This window comes from Bubalus kerabau, chromosome 4 (genome assembly GCF_029407905.1).
Source record: "Bubalus kerabau isolate K-KA32 ecotype Philippines breed swamp buffalo chromosome 4, PCC_UOA_SB_1v2, whole genome shotgun sequence".
Lineage (NCBI taxonomy): Eukaryota > Metazoa > Chordata > Mammalia > Artiodactyla > Bovidae > Bubalus > Bubalus kerabau.
In genome coordinates, this window is record NC_073627.1 from 166951986 (window position 1) to 166976650 (window position 24665).

Genomic DNA, 24665 nt, shown 5'->3' on the forward strand with positions numbered 1-24665 from the left:
CAAAACAGTAACCCACAGTGTGAAACACATTTTGTTTTGATCTCAGGGTAAGCATGTCGATAGATGAAATAAAAGTTCTACAAGATAATACTTACCTATTAATTGCAGTGCATTCAGATATTTTATATTCTAAACTCTTCTATTTCCCTTTCAAAAAAAACATGTTGGTTGTAACCCACTCTACTGATTTTATTGCTTATCATTGGATTAAAACTTGTAGTTTGAAAAACACCACTGGTCCCTCTGATTACAAATGAGGAAACTGAGATACAGAGAGGGGAAGGGTAGTTGCCTAAGAAAAGTGGTGGGTGAAACAGAACTGAAGTCAGATGTATCGACCCCAAAGCTCTTTCTAAAAACCTTTGCACCAGGTGTGTACTTGCAAGACGATGGGCTGGGAGGGACTTTTTCTTTCTTTCTTTCTTTTTTTTGTATAATGTGTAAAAAAAGATCCACAAAGGCCCCTAGGTACAACCTTTCGGAAGCAGGCCTGTTGCTAAAGGAGATGCCGGGATATTTTTCTCCTGAAGCACAGAGCCCTGCCTTCACCTGCCAGGGCTAAGCAGCAGCCCCTAGAACCGCCCAGGCTGTGGTCAGAAGAACTGGCCGTTCTTTCCGAGGAACTACGTGGTTCAAGATCTTGTCCTGCTTTGTGCCAATAGCGGGAAGTGGTTTGTCAATCTGCCCCCCAGGCCTGCCACTGTTTGCAGAGCTGGAGAAGGATGTCAGAACTTGTGGGACAGTCTGCAATGACAGCAAGGACGACCGAGGTTCTCAAGGGCTGTTTTTGTTGTGGGTTTGCCTACTGATGGCACTCGCACCTCTACAAGAATGGGGAGCCTGGACTTAGCTTTAGATGGAGCTTCTGAATCCTTGGTCGGTGTTCCAGGAGAAGTAAGGGCTGTTTTAGTACTCTCGCCTTATTCTGCTTTGTTAGTTATTCCCATTCTAGGCCTATCACCCTATGAGACATACACTCTGAATCTTGTTCTTCCTGCTACAGAACTTGGTCCAGTAAATGTGGGTTGAATCAAAGTAAGCTTGTGCTATTTCCCAGGAATTTGTTTCCCTTGAGCCAGATTTTGTCTTTTGTTGTTTTTTTTTTTTAATTCAAGGAAGGACATGGACTTTTGGCCTCGTATCCACGCCTGCACCAAAGCCCAGACACCAGGTCTATGTGGCTGTGTCTAACCAGCAGATTTCTGTCCAAAGTTACACAAAGCTGATGTTGCTGAAACTTACAGGTTTCTATGACCGGAGCCTCTTGTGCCAATTGCTACCTATACCTTGGCCTTGGCTCCCATCTGCTCTTTGGCTAAAATGCCTGGATTTCTGCCCAGGTATGTGTGCATGTCAGTCAGCTGGGAGGTGGGGCATTGCTTATCTGTCCCCTACTCATCCCCTCATCATTAGCAATCAACACACGTGTTCATTTGTTCCTTTATTCTTAAATACTGAGTGAGTGCCTTGCCAGTGTTCCATTGCTGGAGATACAGTGGCCAAGTGAGACAGATAAGGTCCTTGATCTGATGGTGTTTATATTCTAGAGAAAGAAAGGTACATAATAAACATGTAAACAAATGAGATAATTCTAGATAGTGTAGAAGTGTTATGAATAAAAGAAAAAGGGATAATGAGATAGAATGATCCGGGCTGGGCTCTGGAGGGAGATAATGTTGATCAGAGACCTGAACTGCAAACAGACTAAGATCTGCCCTGGATTAAAGGAGCCTGCTGGAGAGTCAGCTGCTGATTAGCTTGTGATGCTGGTGGAGGTGCTCATGGGGGAGAAAGGAGACAGCCCAGTCCTTGAGTACCTTCTGTGTTCAAGAAGGTGCTCTTAGACCCCTATGGATGCTTTGCCAAATGCACTGGGACTCGAATACTTTAACACTTTCTAACTTTTCTCCCTGCATGTTGTAGATTTCTGTCTCTACCTACTTAAGACTTATGGTCTTGAAGGCATCTTCAGAGCCAACTGCCACAACATTTCAGGGTAAGGTTTATTTTTTCTTTTTAAATTAAAAAAAAAAAAAAGAATATATATAGGGTCTTCCCTGGTGGCTCAGTGGTAAAGAATCCACCTGCTGATGCAGGAGACAAGGGTTCGATCCTTGATCCAGGAAGATCTCACATGCTAAGGAACAACTAAGCCCGTACTCTGCAACTATTGAGCCTGTGCTCTTGAGCCTGGGAGCCACAACTCCTGAAGCCCATGTGCCCTAGAGCCTGTGCTCTGCAGCAAGAGAAACCATCACAATGAGAAGCGTGTGCACCACCACCCAAGAGTAGCCTCCACTCACTGCAATCAGGGAAAAGCCCATGTAGCAATGAAGACCCAGCACAGCCAAAAATAATTATTTAATAAAATACAATTATTAAATATATATATATGTATATATATGGGCTTCCCAGGTAGCGCAGTGGTAAAGAATCCACCTGCCTATCCAGGAGAGATCCCTAGGTCAAGAAGATCCCCTGGGGGAGGAAATGGCAACCCACTCCAGTATTCTTGCCTAAAAAGTCCCAAGGACAGAGAAGCCTGGTGGGCTACAGCCCATGGAGTCACAAAGAGTAGGACATTACTGAGCGACTGAGCACAGCATATATACATATATGTGTATATATGTCAAAACTGTATTCTTTTGTAAACAACATTATGACAAGAACTGAAGAAAGGAAAAAAAAAATCACTCCATATCTCTCCATCATTACAAGCAAGACAATATTTCTTTAGGGGGTAAGGGTTAGTTGCTCAGTCATGTCTGACTCTTTGCGACCCCATGGACTGTAACCCGCCAGGCTCCTTGATCCATGGGATTCTCCAGGCAAGAATACTGGAGTGGGTTACCATTTCCTTTTCCAGGGGATCTTCCTGACCCGGGGATCAAACCTGGGTCTCCCACATTGCAGGCAGATTCCTTACCATCTGCTCTACCAGGGAAGACCAGTATGATCGCTTAATTCTTGCCAATATGTATACTGTTTATATATTTCATTAGGTGAGAATGAGCCACAGTATGGAACAAGATATAAATAATTTACCAGTTAATAGTCTGTCTTCCTTTCTCCAACCCACCTACTGACTGAAACTAACTATTACAGGGAACCAGACATTGTGTGAATTGTTTAAAGCGCATAATCTTGAATAATCATCATGACAATCCTGTGAGGTAAGTACTATTATTATTCTCATTTTACAGAGGAGAAACCCAAAGCTCAGAAAGATTAAATAAATTGCCTAAGATTATGCAAATTGTCACCACTAGTGACAGACAGGATTCAAGCCTAAAATCTCAAAGCCACTGTTTTCTTGACCCTTATCCATGTTCCTTCCCTGCAGCTCCATCCATTATAGGGAGATTTACTCCAAATCAGGTTTTTTGAAAAGAACTTCTGCTTCTGCCTAGTGGGGTTTCCTTCATATTCATCCCACACACTTACTGTAAATATGCTGATCGTTAACATGCAGACAGCTCTGTAGATAGTTAAATGTTTACCAGCATTTTTTCAAATATATGATCTCACTTAATGCTCTGACATGTGGCAAGGCTCTCTCAGTATATCCAGTTGACAGATGAGATGAGGCAGAGTGCTTAAGTAACCACCCCAAGGTCATCCATACTTCAGGAGACTTGCGTTGCCAGGCCAGGAGGTTGAGGGTGTGCCGGGATGGTCCTAGGCTCAAAGTAGATAGTGAAGTTTTTTTCTTACTTGTTTGTGAATCTTCCTGGGGAGGGGAGGTAGAAATATATGTTCTCAATTTGCTTCTGTATAAAGGGTTACTCCAGTGTTCTTGCCTGGAGAATCCAATGGACGGAGTAGCCTGGTGGGCTGCAGTCCATGGGGTCGCACAGAGTCGGACACGACTGAAGTGACTTAGCAGCAGCGCAAAGGGTTACTGCTATTGAGTGCCCCAAGACTTGCCCCACATTCCTGCCTTTTCAAAATTATTTGTCATTTCCTATATGACTGTACCCCAAGGAATTCTGTGACATAATGCAGGCATCTTGTGTCTTAAGTGACCCAGTTGGGTGAAGGCAAAGGTGTTTGATTCTCAGTCCGAGTTTATAGCTCATGAAAGCCTTTTGCATCTATTAGCCCAACAATCCCCAGTGAGACAGGCAATCTTGTTATTTGTGCCCATTGTAAAGATGAGTAAACTGAGTCCCAGAGACTGCACAGTGCCAGGCAGTGGTACTGTCAGGACTAGAGTCCAGTTTGTCCAAGATGAATCCAAGTTTAATTCACCCTTTATCCAGCATACTTTTCTTATTTTAAAAAAAAATAAATATGAAACATTCAACAGCCCTAAAATTGTTGATTAACTGCACCCTTCTGTCCTGTCAAATGCATCTTATAGATCTGTTTCTCAGGCAGCATCTGAGCATCTGGCAAATGGTAAGAGCTCTCCCCATAGCAGCTGGAAACCAGTGAGTGAAACATTTACCAGGTTATTGACATAATGGCTCTGGATGTTTGTGTAGGTATCAGTCAGTCATAGATTGCTTTTTAACACTCTGTTTTAAAATGAAAATAAATGTGACAATAAGCCCTAAATGGCCCTAATAGAATGTCAAGAGTAATCAATACTCAAGTGTGATAAAGTTTATAGTTATGGGAAGGAACCCAGAGGGTGACCCATTTTTTTCTGCTTGAACTGAAGCTGGGGCCTTGTATTAATAGGATGGGAAAAGAGCTGAGGAGGCTTTTGAGAAGAACTGGAGGAGGGAGATGGAGCAGGGATCAAGGGACAGTTTGAGAGTCAGTAGGTGAAAACATCACTAACCACAGGTGGATGACCTCATACCAGTCACAGATCCCTTGCTGGTGATACCCAGAACACCAGCATGCCAGTGTTATGGGCACTTGTAAATGAAGTCACATTCTAACCGGAGAACATAAACTAGCAAAGTAGGAATGGGACCAGAGATATGCAAATCAAAAAAGAGATAAAGCTGCTGACCAGGGCAAGGCTTTCTGGAATTTTAACATATCTAAAGGAGGATTGTGTCATTCCTGGAATCTTGGAAAGTGGAAACTGCAGAGACTCCCAGGATCTCAACATCAGAGTTGGCAGCTTGCTCTATTAGGGGTATGTGAAGATGGATGCCATGAAATTAAAAGACGCTTACTCCTTGGAAGGAAAGTTATGACCAACCTAGATAGCATATTCAAAAGCAGAGACATTACTTTGCCAACAAAGGTCCGTCTAGTCAAGGCTATGGTTTTTCCTGGGGTCATGTATGGATGTGGGAGTTGGACTGTGAAGAAGGCTGAGCACTGAAGAATTGATGCTTTTGAACTGTGGTGTTGGAGAAGACTCTTGAGAGTCCCTTGGACTGCAAGGAGATCCAACCAGTCCATTCTGAAGGAGATCAGCCCTGGGATTTCTTTGGAAGGAATGATGCTGAGGCTGAAACTCCAGTACTTTGGTCACCTCATGAGAAGAGTCTACTCATTGGAAAAGACTCTGATGCTGGGAGGGATTGGGGGCAAGAGGATAAGGGGACAATAGAGGATGAGATGGCTGGATGGCATCACTGACTCGATGGACATGAGTCTGGGTGAACTCCGGGAGTTGGTGATGGACAGGGAGGCCTGGTGTGCTGCGATTCATGGGGTCGCAAAGAGTCAGACACGACTGAGCGACTGAACTGAACTGAACTGAACTGAAGATGGATGCTCTAAGACACGGTGACTCAACTCTGCTAAACTTTCTGGTCACATGACTGTGTCTGGGACTCTCCAAGATTCTACTGTGCCTTCCCAGGGGCAGGTGTGTCTATAGGCAGAACATCTGCTGGTCTTGTTCAAGAAGCCGCTGAGGCCAGGCATCTGCGGGAGCAATTAGGAATTTGAGGATAAAGTGTTAGGGAATACGATGGAAGGAGTAGTGGCTGTGAGTGGGGAGGAGGTTGGTCCTTAGACTGACCACTAGCTTTGGCCAACAGAAGATCACGGTGACGTTCGTAAGAACTGTTTCGGTAGCAGAATGGGTCTGATGCCAGCTTGTGGGTTGTGGGAGAGTTGAACCAACTGCAGCAGGAGCTGAGGAACTAGCTGGAGGGGAATTGGGATGAAGGGATATTTACTTTTGTCCTGTGAGAGATGTGAGCTTGGTTGACTATTGATGGGAAGAGCTGGTGGAAAGGAATCCATTCCAGACACTTCAGGGAGAGGATAAAACTCACCGAGGGGACGGTTGGGGAGGTGGCAGGCTCAGGTGGAAGAAGAGAGACAGGACTGGAAGGGTAGCTGAGGAACCATGAGAATCCAGGACTGGATGTCTTCTTTGCTGAGGATGAGGGAGCCTTTTGGGATGGATGCAGCTGTGAGTTTGAGGAAGGGGTAGAGATTTAGAACCAGCTGCTGAGAGAAGTAGGGGTGGGAGCTTCGTCAACCAGGGATGGGGAAGAGGCTGTCCTGAATGACGCTTCAGAGCCGTCACTCCCCTCCCCTGTCCAACACATGTGTGAGGGCCACTCAGTGTAGGGAACACAATCATTGCCCTCAGTGACACAACCATGAGTAAGAGCCACCGGATTCTGTCCCTGATGTAAAAATGAAACTGATCTTAGAGACGGAGCCATGATGAAATGTAGACACGTCTTTCTTTCCCTATGTATCATCCACTACAGGCTTTGCCAGCCGTATGATTTTATTTTTCCCAAAGGGGTACCACGCCAAGGCCCCTCCTCAACTCCAAGGCCAGGACCTCAGATCTGCACGGACGTTTGGGGAGCAAAAGGAAGCAGGGTGAGGAAATGAAGCTCTGATTCCAGGGACCCGAGAAAGATCACATGTCCTAGTACCCCCAGCGTGGAAGTGGGAGCTGGTGGGCCCTTTTTGAAGCAAACCCGTTAGGTATAAATGAACTATTCTGGGCCAGGGATTCTACTTATAGCAGGAATCTTCCATTAGTTTAATCAATACCAGCAGGCCTCCTCTAAATACCAAGCTTCCTCGTGCATTTGAGTTAGGATTTTAATGTCTGCATGCCAGTTTCAGGGATACTTCTTGGGCATGACAAGCAAGCAGGGAGCCCTCTGACAGTTCACTTCCCTCAGGTGGCAGATTAGAGTGAGGGTCTTAGGCTCAGATGTGTGCAGGAAGGTGGTTTTCTTTCCTTTTTGGCCATGCCACACACAAAAAAACCCGGGATTATGGGACCAGGGATTGAATCCGTACCCTTGTCAGTGAATGCTCGGAATCCTAACCCCTGGACTGCCAGGGAATTCCTGGGAGGGTTTTTTTTTTTTTTTTTTCTGAATTGGAATCTCCCTTCTCTAGCAGGAGATCTGTATCCTTCACTCCCCAGGACTTGCTTTGGGCTTGGGTGGAAGGAGAGAGCAGTAGTCCAGACAGTCCTGCTTTATGAAAAGAGATGAGCTCAGTCCAGGAACAGAGTCTATTGGTGACATCAAGTTAGAAACAGCAGACGGAGGGCGAGGCTGTTCTCGTAAGAGTGAGCTGTATATGTTACCTAGACGGGACTAGCGATGTCCATGGCAACATGTGAGAAACAGCGCATAGCACAGACTTGTGAACGTCCCTGGAGGGCCAGTGGTGTGTGGGGGCAGGGGTGGGGGCCAGGAAAGGCCAGGAGGCCAAGATCCCAGTCCTACGTCTTCTTACTGTGTAACCTGGGGCCACCGTCATTCTCTGAGCCTCTGTTTCCTCACCTGACATCATTCTTGGTGATACCCAGATCCTAAGGCTGCGCTGAGCATCGGGGCAGGTGGTGTCATATGAAGTCATGTGCACATTAAGATACCCATTGTCAACATGAATTCTCATCAGTGAGGACTACTGTTACGTATAGACACACATTCAAGAACTGAGCTGTGGACCCCGGTTGTTTAATCTGCCCACTGTGCAAGGCCCCAGGCTAGGGAGGCAAAAACAGTAAGGTGTAAACCTCAGAACCTGAAACATACCCAGCTAGCGGGAGAGGTGAGAAGCAGTGATTTCACTTGAATGTGGTCAGCGCTGTGAGCGCAAGAGGAGGAAGATGGACTCTGGTTTGGTGACTGAGCTGACCTCTGAGAGAGTGAATTACAGGCTGAGGAGGGAAGAAAGGCTTTCACGGCAGAGAGAACGGCATCGGGGCATGGACCAGCAGGCTCCCTGGGGAACTTGCCAGAAAATCTACAGGAATGGCCTAATTCATCAGCTGGCCCCCCTAAAGTGTGAGGGAAGCTGAGCCCTGGTCTGCCCCTTTTCACTCTTTTCAAGGCCTCCCTGGGGTGGTGATTAAGAGGAGAAGGGGAGATGAGGAATTTAAGGTGTTGAAAGAGAGACTCAGGAGCCTGGGAAGGATGGGAGGGCTTTACACGTGTGCAGCAGATCTTAAACTCAACTGCTTAAGGCTGGAAATCTGAAGGTGGGGTGGGTGTGCTCTGCTATGTGAGCTGCAAGTAAAAGCTTGGTGGTATTTTTTTTTTTTTCAATTAATTAATTTATTTGGCTGTGCCAGGTCTTGGTTGCAGTATGTGGAGTCTGGTTCCCCAACCAGGGATCGAACCCCGGGCCCCTTGCAGTGGAAATGTGGAGTCCTAATAGCTGGGTTGCCAAGGAGGTCCCAAAGTTTGGTGGTTTTAGTTAACAAAAATTTAGCTAACAGGTTAATATCGTATAAAAATAGCCCTTCTGCTTGAATCCAAACACAGTTGCTTTTTCAACGTAGGCCCTTCCTTCCTTACATCTGCACATCCTCAGCTCAGCCCAGGTCAGTGTAAGAGGCCCAGCTCCTTTTGGCTCATCTCTGTTCCAAAATATTCTTGACCTCTGCATACCTAAAGCCTCCACTTCTGCCCAAAATGTGTCTATGATTGTACATTTGGGTTGCACATATATTTCTCATGGTTTACAAGCCATCTGGGCTTCCCTGGTAGCTCAGGTGGTAAAGAATCTGCCTGCAATGCGGGAGACCTGGGTTTGATTCCTGGGTTGAGAAGATCCTCTGGAGGAGGGCATGGCAACTCACTCCAGTATTCTTGCCTGGAGAATCCCCATGGACAGAAGAGCCTGGTGGGCTACAGTCCATGTTTCGCAAAACGTCGAACATGACTGAGTGACTAAGCACAGCACACATGGCATCTTGTGAGTCCTTATGACACCAGGCTGAGAGCATGAGGAAGCTGTGAGAAAGGATTAGCACCTGCGCTCTGGAACCAGGTTGGCTTGGGACTGTCCAGGCTCCATCATGATCTTTCCATCTCCATGGACTGGGTTCCTCGCCTGGAAGGCAGAAGTGATGGAACCAACCCTATAGGTTTTCAGAGTTAAATGACATTTTGTTGTTCAGTTGCTAAGCTGTGTCCGTAACTCTGTTGACTGCAGCACACCAGGCTCCCCTGTACTTCACTATCTCCCAGAGTTTGCTCAAATTCAAGTCCACTGAATCGATGATGCTATCTAACCATCTCATCCTCTGCTGCCCCCTTCTTTTGCCCTCAATCTTTCCCAGAATCAGGGTTTTTTCCAATGAGTCGGCTCTTCGCATCAGGTGGCCAAAGTATTGGAGTTTCAGCTTCAGCATCAGTCTTTTCAATGAATATTCAAGGTTGATTGACTGGTTTGGTTGGGGCAGGGTTTGATCAGGGTTGATTTACTGGTTTGATCTTCTTGCTGTCCAAGGGATTATCAAGACTGTTCTCCAGCACAATTCGAAAGCATCAATTCTGCAGTGCTCAGCTTTCTTTATGGTCCAACTCTCACATCTTTACATGACCAATAGAGAAAACATAGCTACATAGTTTTGACTATATGGACCTTTGTCAGCCATGTGATGTCTCTGCTTTTTCATACACTGTCTAGGTGTGTCATAGCTTTTATTCCAAGGAGCAATCGTCCTTTAATTTCATGGCTTCAGTCACTGTCCGTGGTGCTTTTGGAGACCAAAAAAATAAAATCTGCCACTGTTTCCACTTTCCCCCCGATTTATTTGCCATGAAATGATGAGACCAGATTCCATGATGTTAGTTTTTTGAACATTGTGTTTTAAGCCAGCTTTTTCACTCTCCTCTTTCACCCTCATCAAGAGGCTCTTTAGTTCCTCTTCACGTTCTGCCATTAGAATGGTTTCATCTGCATATCTGAGGTTGTTGTTATTTCTCCTGGCAATCTTGATGCCAGCCTGTGTTTCATCTGGCCCGGCATCTTGCATGATGTACTCTGCATGGAAGTTAAATAAGCAGATTGATGATATACAGCCTTAGTGTACTCTTTTCCCAATTTTAAACCAGTCCATTGTTCCATGTCCCATTCTAACTGTTGCTTCGTGATGTGCATACAGGTTTTGCAGGCAGCAGGTAAGGTCGTCTGGTATTCCCATCTCTTTAAGTATTTTCCATAGTTTGTTGTGAGTCACACAGCTAAAGCCTTTAGCATAGTCAGTGAAGCACAAGTAGATGTTCGTGCTTTTTCTGTGATCCAACGGATGTTGGCAATTTCATCTCTCGTTCCTCTGCCTTTTCTGAATTAGCTTGTAGATCTGGAAGTTCTTGGTTCACATACTGTTGAAGTCTAGCTTGAAGGATTTTGGGCATTACCTTGCTAGCATGTGAGATGAGCATAACTGTATGGGAATTTAAACATTCTTTGACATTGCATTTCTTTGAGATTGGAATGAAAACAGATTTTTTAAAACGTAATGCATTTATTCTAATTGGAGGCTAATTACTTTACAATATTGTGGTGGTTTTTTCCATACATTGACATGAATCAGCCACAGGTATACATGTATCCACCATCCCGAGCCCCCCTCCCACCTTCTTCCCAACTTCTTCCCCATCCCGTCCCTCTGGGTTGTCCCAGTGCACCAGCTTTGAGTACCCTAATGAAAACTGATCTTTTCCAGTCCTGTGGCCATTGCTGAGTTTTCCAAATTTGCTGGCATATTGAGTGCTGCACTTTAACAACATCATCTTTTAAAATCTGAAATAGCTCAGTTGGAATTCCATCACCTCCACTAGCTTTGTTTGTAGTGATGCTTCTTAAGGCCCACTTGACTTCACACTCCAGGATGTCTGACTCTAGGTGAGTGACCACACCATCCTGGCTATCTGGGTCATTAAGACTTTTTTTTTGGTATAGTTCTTTTGTGTATTATTGACATCTCTTTTCAGCTCTTCTGCTTCTATTATTTTCTTATCATTTCTATCCTTTATTTTGCCCATCCTTGCGTGAAATATTCCCTTGGTATCTCCAATTTTTTGAAGAGCTCTATTGTTTTTCCATTCTATTGTTTTTCTCTATTTCTTTGCATCGTTCACTTAAAAAAATTTCTTATCTCTCCTTGCTATTCTCTGGAATTCTGCATTCAGATGGATATATCTATCCTTTTCTCCACTGCCTTTTGCTTCTCTTCTTTTCTTGGCTATTTGTAAGGCCTCCTCAGACAGCCATTTTGCCTCTTTGCATTTCTTTTTCTTTGGCATGGTTTCAGTCACCACCTCCTCTACAATATTACAAACATCCATCCATAGTTCTTCAGGCAGTCTGTCTACCAAATCTAATCCCTTGAATCTATTTTTCACCTCTACTGTACAATTGTAAGAGATTTGATTTAGGTCATACCATAGTCTAGTGGTTTTCCTTACTTTCTTCAATTTAAGCCTGAATTTTGCAATAAGAAGTTCATGGTCTGAGCCACAGTCAGCTCCTGGTCTTGTTTTGCTGACTGTATGGAGCTTGTCCATATTCAGCTGCAAAGACTATAATCAATCTGATTTTGGTATTGACCATCTGGTGATGTCCATGTGTAGAGTTGTCTCTCATGTTGTTGGAATAGGGTGTTTGCTGTGACCAGTGTGTTCTCTTGGCAAAACTCTGTTAGTCTCTGCCCTGCTTCATTTGTACTCCAAGGCCAAACTTGCCTGTTACTCCAGGTATCTCTTGACTTCCTACTTTTGCATTCCAGTCCCTTTGATGAAAAAGACATCTTTTTTTGGTTTTAGTTCTAGAATGTCTTGTAGGTCATCATAGAACTGTTCAACTGCAGCTTCTTTGTCATTAGTGGTTGGGGCATAGCCTTGGATTACTGTGATGTTGAATGGCTTGCCTTGGAAATTAACCGAGATCATTCTTTTGTGTTTGAGATTGCACCCAAGTATTGCGTTTTGGACTCTTGCTGACTGTGAGGGCCACTCCATTTCTTCTAAGGGATTCGTACCCACAGTAATAGATATAATGGTCCATTTTAGTTCACTGAGTTAAATTCACTGATTCCTAAAATGTTGATGTTCACTCTTGGCCATCTCTTGTTTGGCCACTTCCAATTTTCCTTGATTCATGGACCTAACATTCCAGGTTCCTATGTAATATTGTTCTTCACAGCATTGGACTTCACTTTTATCACCAAACACACACACAACTGAGCATCATTTCTGCTTTGGTGAAGGCTCTTTATTCTTTTTGGAACTATTTCTCCACACTTTCCCAGTAGCATATTGGACACCTACTGAGCTGGGGCGGGGGAGCTCATCTATGGTGTATCTTTTTCCCTTTTCATACTGCTTATGAGGCTCTAGAGGCAAGAATACTGAAGTGATTTACTATTCCCTTCTTCAAATAATGGATGTGAAAAATCACTTGATACACTTGAAGGGAGGAGGAACTTATGATTGAATGAAGACTTTCAAGCTTTATGCAACATACACATTCATATATATAATAATATCATATACATATATATCATATCATACGTATATATATATATATCATATATATACATATATATCCTCCCCTCTATTACTCCCTCTCCTGTTTTGTGGATGCAGATGCAAGAAACTGTGTAAAAAAATCAGCAAGGTGAAAAAAAGCCACATTTAGTTTTGTTTACAATCTCGTGTCCTGACGCATGACCAAGTTACAGAGGTGGTAAAAAATATTCAAAAATATTTGAAGTACAGCATGGTGATAAAGATTGTGGACTGTGGCATCAGACAGACTAGAATCCAAACATGAACATTGCCTAGCTCTGCTTAGCTACTCTAAGCCTTGGCTTCTGAATCATGAAAGGGGTATAATGATACAGGCTTTGTGGAGTACTAATATGCTATTTTTTTTTTAAGAAGTCTTTATTAGATTTATTACAGTATTGCTTATGTTTTACTTCTTTTTTTTTTTTTTTACCCCATGAGGCATGTGGGATCTCAGCTTCCTGACCAGGGATCAAACCCGCGCGCTGGAAGGTGAAGTCTGAACCCCCGGACCGCCAGGGAAGTCCCAATTATGCTGGATTTTTGTTAACTTTTTTTTTTGGCCGCCCTTCATAGCATGTGGGAAGGTCCCTGATCAGGATCGAACCCCCTGCAGTGGAAGCATGGAGTCTTAACCACTGGACCGCCAGGGAAGCTCTAATATGCTGCTTTGTTCAGTGCTTTGTATAGAACTGGTGCTGGGAAGCCTACAATATACACCAACAACTAATGATCATAATCATCATCTTTTTGAAAGATTTTTATTGTTTCAAATTTTCTATCAACTGAGCTTCTTTGATGACCTTGAAGGCTGTTGTCCTTGCCTTCATTTATTCACCAAATATTTACTGAGTTCTGACAGTATTGTCAGGTACTGGGCTAAAGTCTGTAAATTTTTGAATGAGAAAGTATTTGTTGAAGATAATTATCTCTAATGTGAGTAAAGCCATTAATCTGCTTTCAATAGCCTTTTGTTAAGTTTCAGGCACTCAAAATTAGCAATTAGTTTTGAATCCTCTATTTAATTCAGAAAGCAGATGCGGTTACATTTAAGCCTGGGTACTGGTATCCTCCTTTATCCATTACTCAATTATTATGCTCTGCTTTATTACTTTTTTTCCTAAAAGAGATTTGAGATGGTATGAACTAGAGCTGTCAAAATAAGGAAGGCAGATCAAAAGCAATGAAATGTAGTGGGGAAGGAAGTTGGTCCAGATCCATAGTGTGAAAGTATCTGTTGTGTTATTACATACAAGTTAGAACCAAGATCCCTAGCAATCAAGGGGAAATGCAAAAGGATGAATTATAGGTCACATTGGACAATAAATAAGAGTGAACCAGCTCATTTTCAGTAGTCATTTTCTTTTCCTTCAATGTAAACTCTGAAAAGTTATAAGATAAAACTTTAAGGAACATTGAAATAAAAAGTACCCCCCTGGAAAAAACTGTTACCAAAGAAATAGGAGTGTTCTTTTGTGGCTTTCTCCAGCACTGAGAAATGACAGACTCTGATGGACTTAAACAATGAATTTTAAAAAATACATATGTTTATCTAGGGATCTTTAGTTGCAGCATTCGGACCCTTAGTTGCAGGGTGTGGGATCTAGTTCCCTGATCAGGAATTGATTCTAGGCCACCTGAATTGCGAGCACAGAGTCTTAGTCACTGGACCACCAGGGAAGTCCCTACATGATGAATTAAAGCGTCAGAGTTAAGCTGTGTGGCTTTCTGGTATTCTATTTGATGTAGGAATAGCTTCAAGAGACCTCAGGGAAAAGAAGTGTTTGCATTGTCTTAGATTGTTTCAAGTATCAATTGTCTCAGCTGGGTCTTTGGCAAGGGCTGACAAGCACAAAATCATACATTCAGTTACCTATCAGATATAATAATGTTGGGGAAACAGGCAAAACTTGGTAGAATAGAATACTCAAAAACAAAGAGCCTACCAATCACTTTGTTGATGGAAGAAACCCTTCATCTTCCTTGCTCTATGACTTTAATGGGATTTGATAACAACTGGAAGATTTAAAGACTTTCACACAGCCTATTTTTATTATAATTATTTTTATGGTTCATTGTGTGGAATGTATCATTTCAGTGGCTCTTAGACTTCTGTGGTTCCACATCTGCAGATTCAACCAACTATGGGTGTTATGGTCCTCTAGTATGTGTTTACTGAAAAAAACTATATATAAGTGGATCTGCGCAGTTCAAACTGGTGGTGTTCAGGGGTCAGCTGTGTTTGTCAGTAACTTCTTGTCTCCCGTGCCCCTGAGAGCCGCTCCTCGAAGAACACAGAGTGACTGATGGTCTGTGAGTGAACAGAGGTCCTGGCTTTGAAGCTCCCCCGACTGGTGGTGATATCTCAGACCAGCTTATCTCGGCCCTGTGGAGGCTCCCAAGCCTTGGCAAAATGCTGCTGACACCCAGAGCACCTGTCCTTACCTGGGCTGATATCGGAATTGTGTTGTGTTAGACGCTCAGTCGTGTCTGATTCTTTGCAGCCCCATGGACTGTAGCCTGCTGGGCTCCTCTGTCCATGGAATTCTCCAGGCAAGAATATTAGAGTCGGTTGCCATTCCCTTCTCCAAGCCATCTTTCTGACTCAGGGATCAAACCTGGGTCTCCAGCATTGCAGGCAGATTCTTTACCATTTGAGCCACCAGGGAGGCCCAATTGGAATTAGCTGGAGCCTGGACCTATTCCATCCCCCAGATTCCTGTGTAAATTGTTCTTGGGTCTGACCAAAGCATCAGGGTTTTAAAAAACACTCCAGGTTAAAACAACAACTCTCCAGGTAACCCTATCGTACAGTCAAAGGGGGAGAGACTACTCAGAAGGCTCCTGTAGAGATCAAAACAAAAACTATGGGAAAGAACTTGATCAAGGCGGAAGTAACCTTGGAAAGAAACCTTCTCACTGGCTTTCCATGCTAAGTCTGAATTCTCACTCCCTTTAACTTTAAAAGGAAAGTCATTCTTATACTTAAAAAAAAAACAAAAAAGATTCCTCTTTCAGCACGCAGGCCATCATAGAAAGCAGACTCTTGCTGATGCTTCATCTTTGGCTCCAAAGGAAATCCAGCCCCACCCTAGTAATCCTGGGCCAAGTGCATTGGATGGGTCTCCAGGGAGCTCTCTCCAGCCCACGGCAAGGTCTAGAGGCACGGATTTGACAAGCTACTGATTACCCTTTACCGGGGGAAGGAAAAGGAGATGACTTAAAGGTTGGGGGAGGGGAGTAATGTGAATTGCGGGTTTCCAAGGAGCTGCGGAATGTGGGACTCAGCTGTCAGAAGCCTCTGAGATTCAGGCAAACCCATGGTAGAGGGAGCCTGTTGAGGGATTGAGGAGGAGGCAGGCTGGCTTAGGACCTGATGCTGTGGGCACAAATTTCGTCTTGAAACTCTGACGCTAGGCGAGGAATTGCCACCTTGGGGTTTTTGCTTTTTTAAAAAATTTTTATGCAATTTTTTTTTACAGTTTTTTTTTTCAATATTTTTTCAGTGTTTTTTTTACAATGTTTTTTACAATTTTTTTTTTTTTTACAATGTTGTGTTAGTTTCAGGTGTATAGTAAAGTGCTGATCCACCTTGGTTTAACATCCCCTCATACATGCTCCCTGTACTTCCATCTCTTTGTTCATTGTTGTCTTGTCACAGGAGTCATAGAAATGTCTTTGTCAGCTCCTGGAAGTCTCAAAGTCATATTTCTATTCCTTGACCTAACCTTGCTGTGCTTCCATTAAGTAAAGTCCCGTCAGTCAGTCATTCTTTGAAGACGGGCATCATCCTTAGTGATTCACCTGGAACAGCAGATTTGAATTTCCTAAGGCCTTTGCACAAATGGTTCCTTGCCCACGAGAACATTTTACGTTGGCTAGCAAGGTTCCAAATGTGCTTTTAATACCAAGCTCTACAGTCCCAGTCTTCCGAGTTCAACTTCTGCCTTTTCTCATTGCCTTAAGATGACTGAACTTGATCAGGTTCAAGCAAGTTATTTCATTCACCCAGCTATCCATCCATGAAGCCATTCATTTAATTCACCATCCATCTGCTCACCCCTCCTCAGCTCCCCTATCCATCCATCTACGCACTCATCCATTCGAACGTGCGGCCACTTACTTTTCAACCACTTTCAAGATTCTAGTTCCACAAAGTTTGTATGATATTTCTATTATTATGCCATGGAGACAGAATATACTCACAATATGCTAGCTATTTTATTTTTATTAATCAATCAAATCATTAACTCCCCCCCTCAAAAAAAAAAAAAAAATTGGAGACTTTCTCGGTACCTGGTATGTACTGGTTACTCCTGAGGATATGGTAACTGCCTGAATTGAGTCATGAAGTTTGAGTGAGCATTTTCCAGGTGAGGAAAGTGGAATGATGATAGGGGAAAGCTTGTTAGGCAGAGAGAACATCTAGTGCAAAGTCTTGTGGGTAAGAGAGGAAGTGCAATTATGGGGAACTGTGTGGGGCTCCCAGTGTCAAGGTAGCAAGAATCCCAGAGCCTCCAGCAGCCAAGACTGGAGAGATAAGCGAGAACCAGGTGGCACAGTGGTAAAGAATCTGCCTGCCAATGCAAGAGATGCAGGTTCGATCTCTGAGTCGGGAAGATCCCCTGGAAAAGGGAATGGCAACTCACTCCAATATACTTGCATGGAAGATTCCATGGACAGAGGAGCCTGACAGTCTACAGTCCATGGGGTTGCAAAGAGTTGGACATGACTCAGCGACTGAGCACAACAGCACAGGTCCTGGGTATCATACTAAGACATTTGGAGCTGTTGAAGGGATTTCAACCTTGCAGTTGCCATCTGAAATGGATTTGACTATTTTGTCTAAAACCAGGAGCCGTTGTTGCCCCCTGCAAACTCCCTGAGAATTCAGCAATGGACAATGTCAGGGCCACACCTCATAGACTTGCCTGGAGGCCAGGTCTTCTGACCCCAGGGCCACTGCCGTCTGTCCACCGCTCCACATGGCCACCCCTTCTGCTCTGACTCATCCTCCTTCTCCCTGTATCTAATCTTTTTTATCTGTCAGTTTCCAATCCAAGTCTGGAAACTCAGTCAATAAATGTTTGTTGAATGAATCACTAATTCTTGGTGAATGTGTGTGTGTATATAAGGTCTCCTGAATTTCGTCCTCCATCCCAGGCCTGCTTTAAATTGCCTTGGTAGAAATGGACTGACTTAGCAATTTAAAAATCAAGCCGAGGCTCTGGCTCTCTCCTGACTAGCTGAGCCTCTTGGTCAAGTCTCCACATACTCCTGGGCCTCATTCCTGCCTCTGTGAGGTGGAGTTGGTTGCTCAAACTTGTCTGATGCTTACCGGGTGGTTGTGAACCACGAAATCCATGACTGGGAAAGGACTTTGCTAACTCTAGAATACTGAGCATTCATACAGTAGCAACCCTGCTTCTCCCCTGGCTTAGGCTCTCATCACAAGGCCTCTAGATAATGGGCCTCCTCCAGGTCTGCTGTATCTCGCATGGTCCTCACAGGACATAATGAATTTGGGAGTATTACTTTTTATACACACATACATATTTTTAATATTTATTTATTTACAACTGTGCTGGGTCTTCATTGCTGCAAGTAGGTTTTCTCTAGTTGTGACGAGGAGAGGCTACTCTTCAGTGCAGTGCGTGGGCTCTAGGCATGCGGGATTCAGTAGTTGTAGCACACAGGCTAAGAAGTTGCGACTCAAGGGCTTAGTTGCTCCTGGGCAGGTTGGATCTTCCCTGACTAGGGATCGAACCTGTGTCCGCTGCATTGGAAGACAGATTCTTGATCACTGGACCACCAGGGAAGTCCAGGGAGGGTATTTTTAAAAAATGACTTTTACAAAGAGTTGGGTGGGGTTTGGGGAAACCCAGCAGCTATTAGGGCAGTACTTTATGTCTAATAGCAGGGAGCGTCTTGCCTACTCCCCCAGACCTGAAGGGTCAAGAGGAGGAAGGCAGTTAACTAGGCTCTCTCCCCATCCTCTCCAGCCTCCTGCCAGTGTCTTCTATAGGCTGAACCCAAACAGCAGTCAGAGTCAATGTTATCATTGATGTAGCCTGTAAAGGTCAGCCTCCTGCTGTGCCTCCTGGGGCATGGCAAGCGTCTGGCACCACAGCCCTACGCAGCTTGGTGATCTCTCTCCTCCAAAGAGACCCCCATTGCTCTCAATGCCCTGCCCCCACCCTTTGTTGTCTGTTGCTCAGTTGTGTCCAACTGTTTACGACCCCAAGACTGCAGCAGGCCAGGCTTCCCTGTCCTTCACCATCTCCATGAGCTTGCTCAAACTCATGTCCATTGAATCAGTGATGCCCACTTATCATCTAGTCTTTTATTCAGCAAGACCTCAAGGTTGCAAAGGATGTATCTGTGAGACTGCACCATGAATTGGAAAATGTGGAAGAAAAGCGAACAACAATGGAAGATGAAAATGAGAAACTGAGGCAACAGCTCATAGAAGTTGAGATAGCAAAGCAAGCATTGCAGAATGAACTAGAAAAAACGAAGGAGGTTAGTAATTGATTATCTTGTGGCATGCTGTGTATATGTAGCTCTTCATAGAGAATACCAATGGAGAAGGCAATGGCACCCCACTCCAGTACTCTTGCCTGGAAAATCCCATGGACGGAGGAGCCTGGTAGGCTGCAGTCCTTGGGGTTGCTACGAGTCGGACACAACTGAGCGACTTCACTTTCACTTTTCACTTTCATACATTGGAGAAGGAAATGGCTACCCACTCCAGTGTTCTTGCCTGGAGAATCCCAGGGACGGGGGAGCCTGGTGGGCTGCCGTCTATGGGGTCCCACAGAGTCGGACACGACTGAAGCGACTTAGCAGCAGCAGCAGCAGCCTTTATTCAGACCTCGACTTTCCCAATAAGCCTTCCTGGAGCTCCTTTCTGTCCTTAGACTGGAGGTACTGTGGGGATTGTTTGCTCTCTGGTGATGGGGGCTCTGTCTTCTTCCTTTCTCTACCTCAACCGTCCACGCCCAGCTCCCCGCCTCAAACCCTGACCAGTGCCCCGTGAAGGACCGTAGGTGCTGACTGCCCTGAGCTGAGCTTTGTGAACTTGAAACCCAGTGCTCAAGGGATTTCTCCTTTCCCACAAAGCCTTCAGTTGCTCCCCATTTTTTGTGAATCAGAGAAATTGCCAACCTCCTTCTCTGCTATCTGAGATGTTCCACTGTCTATCTACTAGCTGAGCTCACACTCAGCTAACCTGTCTGATCCCTGGCCCCCATGCCAGCCAGCCTGCTACTCAGGGGATTCCTGTCTTCTCTTACCGTGTCTTGGACTGGTATGTGATTCACTCCCATTCAGTTTGCTTTTGGAAGCTAGTTTTTCTCGGTGATGCCTGTGAAATAGGTTGCCTGGGTAAGTGTCAGCCTCTGCACAGTTCTGGGAGAATCAGAATGCATAACCTGGGAAACTTACATATACTTTCTCGTCTCTCCGCTCAAACGTGATGCTGTGTTATTGGCTCTGGGCTGACAAGGTGCAGGGATGCTGGAAAGGGCAGGAGAAGTCTGCAAAATCATTGGTTCCTTCTTTCACTAGCTGTGACCTTGAATGAGATCCTTCATTTCCCACCTTTTCAAGAAGAGGGTCACGCTCCCCTCCTTCTGGGCAATCCTGGAGACCTTGTGACAATTTGCGTGTAAGCACTTTAAATGAAAAAGCATTAAGGTGATATCAGAGGGAGAATTTTGGGCTGGAACTCAAGGCAGCCCCTTTTGTATTCCTATTAGCCTCCTGGAAGGTAGTTGATTTCGTTCCGTTTGGCCTCTGCTGATGTGTGGTAGTTGTGTACAAATGTGTATATGTGCTATATCTGGATATAAGACTATTTTTCATTTCAAATGATAATTATTGCAGATTTCTCCAAATCATTTATGGTATCACTACTTAGAAATTAGATTCACATTAGAGCTTATATTTAATGCAATAATAAAGAAGCCTGTATTATTACATCACAAATTTGCTCTTTAATATTTTGATAATTGAAGTATTGCACAATTGCTTTCCTTTGTAGTCAAAGGTAATTTACTGCATGTGTTTTAAGTCACTTCGGTCATGTCTGACTCTCTGCAACCCCGTGAACTTAAGTCCCTTAGGTTCCTCTGCCCATGGGATTCTCTAGGCAAGAATACTGGAGTAGGTTGCCATTTCCTTCTCCAGGGGATCTTCCTGATTCAGGGATCGAACCCACACCACATCTCTTATGTCTCCTTCAGTGGCAGGACATGATTTTGAGAAGATATCCAGAGACCACAGTGCACCCATTCACACACCTGCACACACACATACACACACCCACCACAACGTCTAAAGAATCTAGATGTGCCACACAGTTTCCAAGATCTTAGTTTGCTGACCAGGGATTGAACCAGGGCCCTTACAGTGAAAGCAAAGCACCAAGTCCTAATCCAGGGACAGCCAGGGAATTCCTAAGAATCCAGCTTTAGACTCCAGGAAATACCCTCCAGGGAAACTGCCAAACCTCAAGGCCGCTGATTGCTGTTATCTACAGATCCAGGAAAACAGAGGAAGGAGCTCGGAAATACAAAGCAGGGGCATAAAAGATGAAAAAGTAAATTCAGAGAGGCAGGGGGAGGAGCAGGGAGAGCTCCTGGGCTTAAATCTCACTCCCACAAATGGACTCGCTTAGTGATCTTGGACAACTTCCCTCACCTCTCTGAGCCTCAGTGTCCCCATCTGTGAAATAGTTTCTACCTGGTGGGTTCAGTTGCAAAGTCATGTCTGACTCTTTACGATACCATGGACTGCAGCATACCAGGCTTCCCTGTCCTTCACCATTTCCTGGAGTTTGCTCAAATTCATGTCCACTGAGTCCATGATGTGATCTAACCATCTCATCTTGTGCTGCCCTCTTCTCCTTTTGCCTTCAATCTTTTTTAGCATCAGGGTTTTTCCCAATGAGTTGGCTCTTTGCAACAGGTGGCCAAAGTATTGGAGCTTCAGCTGCAGCATCATAGCGGGTTCATAGTGATGATATTAAAGAAATACACGTGTGATGTGCCTTCCACGGAGCTTGACACAGAGTCCTCACACAGCCTGTGAGAAACAAAGAAGGAGATCAGGGGGCAAGCTTTACGTGCTCTGGGGAGTCGAAGGGAAAGTGAGCAGCCTGGAAAGTTAGCCTTCACCTGCCCCCATGTGCAGCTACCCTGGGGACATTCCCACTTGATGGTGTGCCACCAGAAGAAATCCTCAAGGCTGGGCTTCAGGTCTGAAGAACCAAGGAATCTTACTCGAGGTGCCAAGCCCCAGCTTCTTCAAAGGACCCTGGTGCCCCGAGGTGGTCAGACTTCCTGGGGCATGAGGCTGGCATCAGCCTGCCTCTTCCTCACTTCAGGGAAAACAGACTGTCAATGGGGCTGCAGTGGTCGGACCTGGAATTCCAAAGCTGTGAGAACACCTTGTCCTCGGCTTCCCTGGGTCTGCCTGTGGCCAGTGGCCGAGCTCCCCATGCGGCTGGGTTCTCCTGAGGGCTGGGTACAGGCGAGGGTACACGTTGGACCTGGGCCTGCTTTTCTGGGTGGTCAGGGCAGGACCAGCACTTGGGTGCAGCCAGAGAGGCACAGGGCATAGTTTTAAGGTTCACAGGCTCTCCCTCTCAGGCTCAGACCCTGTACTTCCCTGACCTTGAATGTGAGGGCCTCCTTGATCTATACACTCTTACTTCACTCTATTCCTGACCTGGGTCAAGGGGTGTGAGCTGAACTTCACAAGCTTCACGGGCCTGCTGTTTCCAGATGGGGCTTTCTACTGAAATCACCAGAAAAGTTTGTTAAAATACAGCACACAAGTGCCCCGTTGTGTCTGACTCTCTGTGACCTCATGGACTGTAGCCCTCCAGGCTCCTCTATCCATGGGGATTCTCCAGGCAAGAATACTGGAGCAGATTGTCACTTCCTACTCCAGGAGATCTTCCCGACCCAGGGATTGAACCCGTGTCTCTTGTGTCTCCTGCATTGGCAGGCAGATTCTTTACCAACAGACATACCTGGGAAGCCTGTTAAAAGGCAGAATTCCTCCCAAATCAGAATCTCTGTGGGTGGGGCCTTGGAATCTGTTTGTATTAATATCCCTTTGGGTCATGCTGATGGGGCTGTAGCTCCAGGCAGAGCCCTTGGGAAGTGCTGGGTTTAGAACAAAGCTTATTTGATTTTCACAATGTCCCTGTGAGATAGGGCACTTTCCAAAGGGAAAAGTCACATCAGCACTTCTGTGGTGGAACCAGAGGTAGCACCATTCATTCATTCATTCATTCACTCATTCATCCATTTTCATTTTGGGAACATGGATTAGACATCTACTGAGATGATGATGTTCAGTCGCTAAGTCGTGTCTGACTCTTTGAGACCCCATGGACTGCAGCACGCCAGGCTTCCCTGTCCATCACTATCTGGTGGAGTTTGCTCAAACTTCTGTTCATCAAGTCGATGATGCCATCCAGCCATCTCGTCCTCTGTTGCCCCCTTCTCTTGCCTTCAATCTTTCCCAGCATCAGGGTCTTTACTGAGGTACCCATAGGAAATTGCCACACACATGTATGCACACAGATTACTGAGCTTATGAGGGCTTTGGGCTTCCCTGGTGGCTAAGATGGTAACAAATCTGCCTGCAATGTGGGAGACCTGGGTTCAGTCCCTGGGTTGGGAAGATTTCCTGGACGAGGGCATGGCAACCCACTCCAGTATTCTTGTCTGGAGAATCCCATGGACAGAGGAGCCTGGAGGGCTGTAGTCCATGGAGTTGCAAATAGTCGGATACAACTGAGTGACTAAGCACATGCTTGAGGGCCTCAGAGATTAGAGGAAGGATGAGTAGGGAGTGTCTTGGGAGGAGGGGTCCCAGAAGGCTTCCTGGAAGAGGTTTTCAGCTGGGCTTTGAAGACTGAGTGTGATTTCACCATTTATGAAAAGGACATTCTTGCAGCGAACACTACATATACAGAGTTGTGCTGTGTTGGGCTTGAGAAAGCCTTATGTACTCAGAGAGTATTGAATATGGGGAATTAATTAATTGAGAAGAGGCTGAGTAGGTAGGCTGGGATGAAATTGTTGAGCTTGGATGGTTTCCTTCAGGCCACAGGGAGCCACTAAAAGTGTCTGGGCAGAAGAAATGACATCAGTCCTGTGGTTTAGCCCAGTGGTTCTCAAATGTACTGTGTCTGTGAATCACCTAGGTTTCTTGTTAAAATGCAGATTCCCACTCCATAGGTCTGAGGCGGGGCCTGTCATTCTGTATTTCTAACAAGTTCCAAGGATATGCTGATGCTACTGGTCCCTGGAACACCCTTAAAGTAGAAAGATGTTAAGTAGCTGTTCTTCAAGTCACTGTAGGCCAATGCAGAGAGAGACTGAAAGTGAAAGTCGCTTGGTTATGTCTGACTCTGCGAATTCGGAGTGGGTAGTCTTTCCCTTCTTCAGGGGATCTTCCAGCCCAGGGATAGAACCCAGGTCTCCCTAATTGTGGGTGGATTCTTTACCAGCTGAGCCACAAGGGAAGCCCAAGAATACTGGAGTGGGTAGCCTATCCCTTCTCCAGGGTATCTTCCCGACCCAGGAATCGAACTGGGGTCTCCTGCATTGCAGGCAGATTCTTTACCAACTGAGCTATCAGGGAAGCCCAGAGACAGACTGGAGGCGGGCAAATGTTCAAGCAGACACTGGAAAACCGGGAGTTGGTTTTTAAGAAGGCTGTTGCTTCTCCAGTCAACTTTGGGACTCAGACCCTATCAGCTTTGGGTTAAGTCATCTTCCGTATTTCTCCCACTCAGAACAGGGCGGAGAAAAGGTCAGAACCCAGCTTTGCCCAAGTCTTTCAGATGGTGAGGCCTGGCCACTGACATCACAGTGCTCTTGAATGATCATCATAACATATTGATATTCGCACCAGCACAAGATTTGGGACAGTTTT

General features: G+C 45.1%; 1 long non-coding RNA gene across 1 annotated transcript; it reads left to right on the forward strand.

Annotated features, from left to right (window-relative positions):
- The first annotated feature begins 1612 nt into the window (after positions 1-1612).
- LOC129650610 (uncharacterized) lies at positions 1613-14137 on the forward strand. Its single transcript, XR_008713876.1, has 3 exons — positions 1613-1996; positions 3106-3173; positions 13149-14137. It is a non-coding gene; the product is annotated as an uncharacterized LOC129650610 (long non-coding RNA).
- The last annotated feature ends 10528 nt before the right edge of the window (positions 14138-24665 follow it).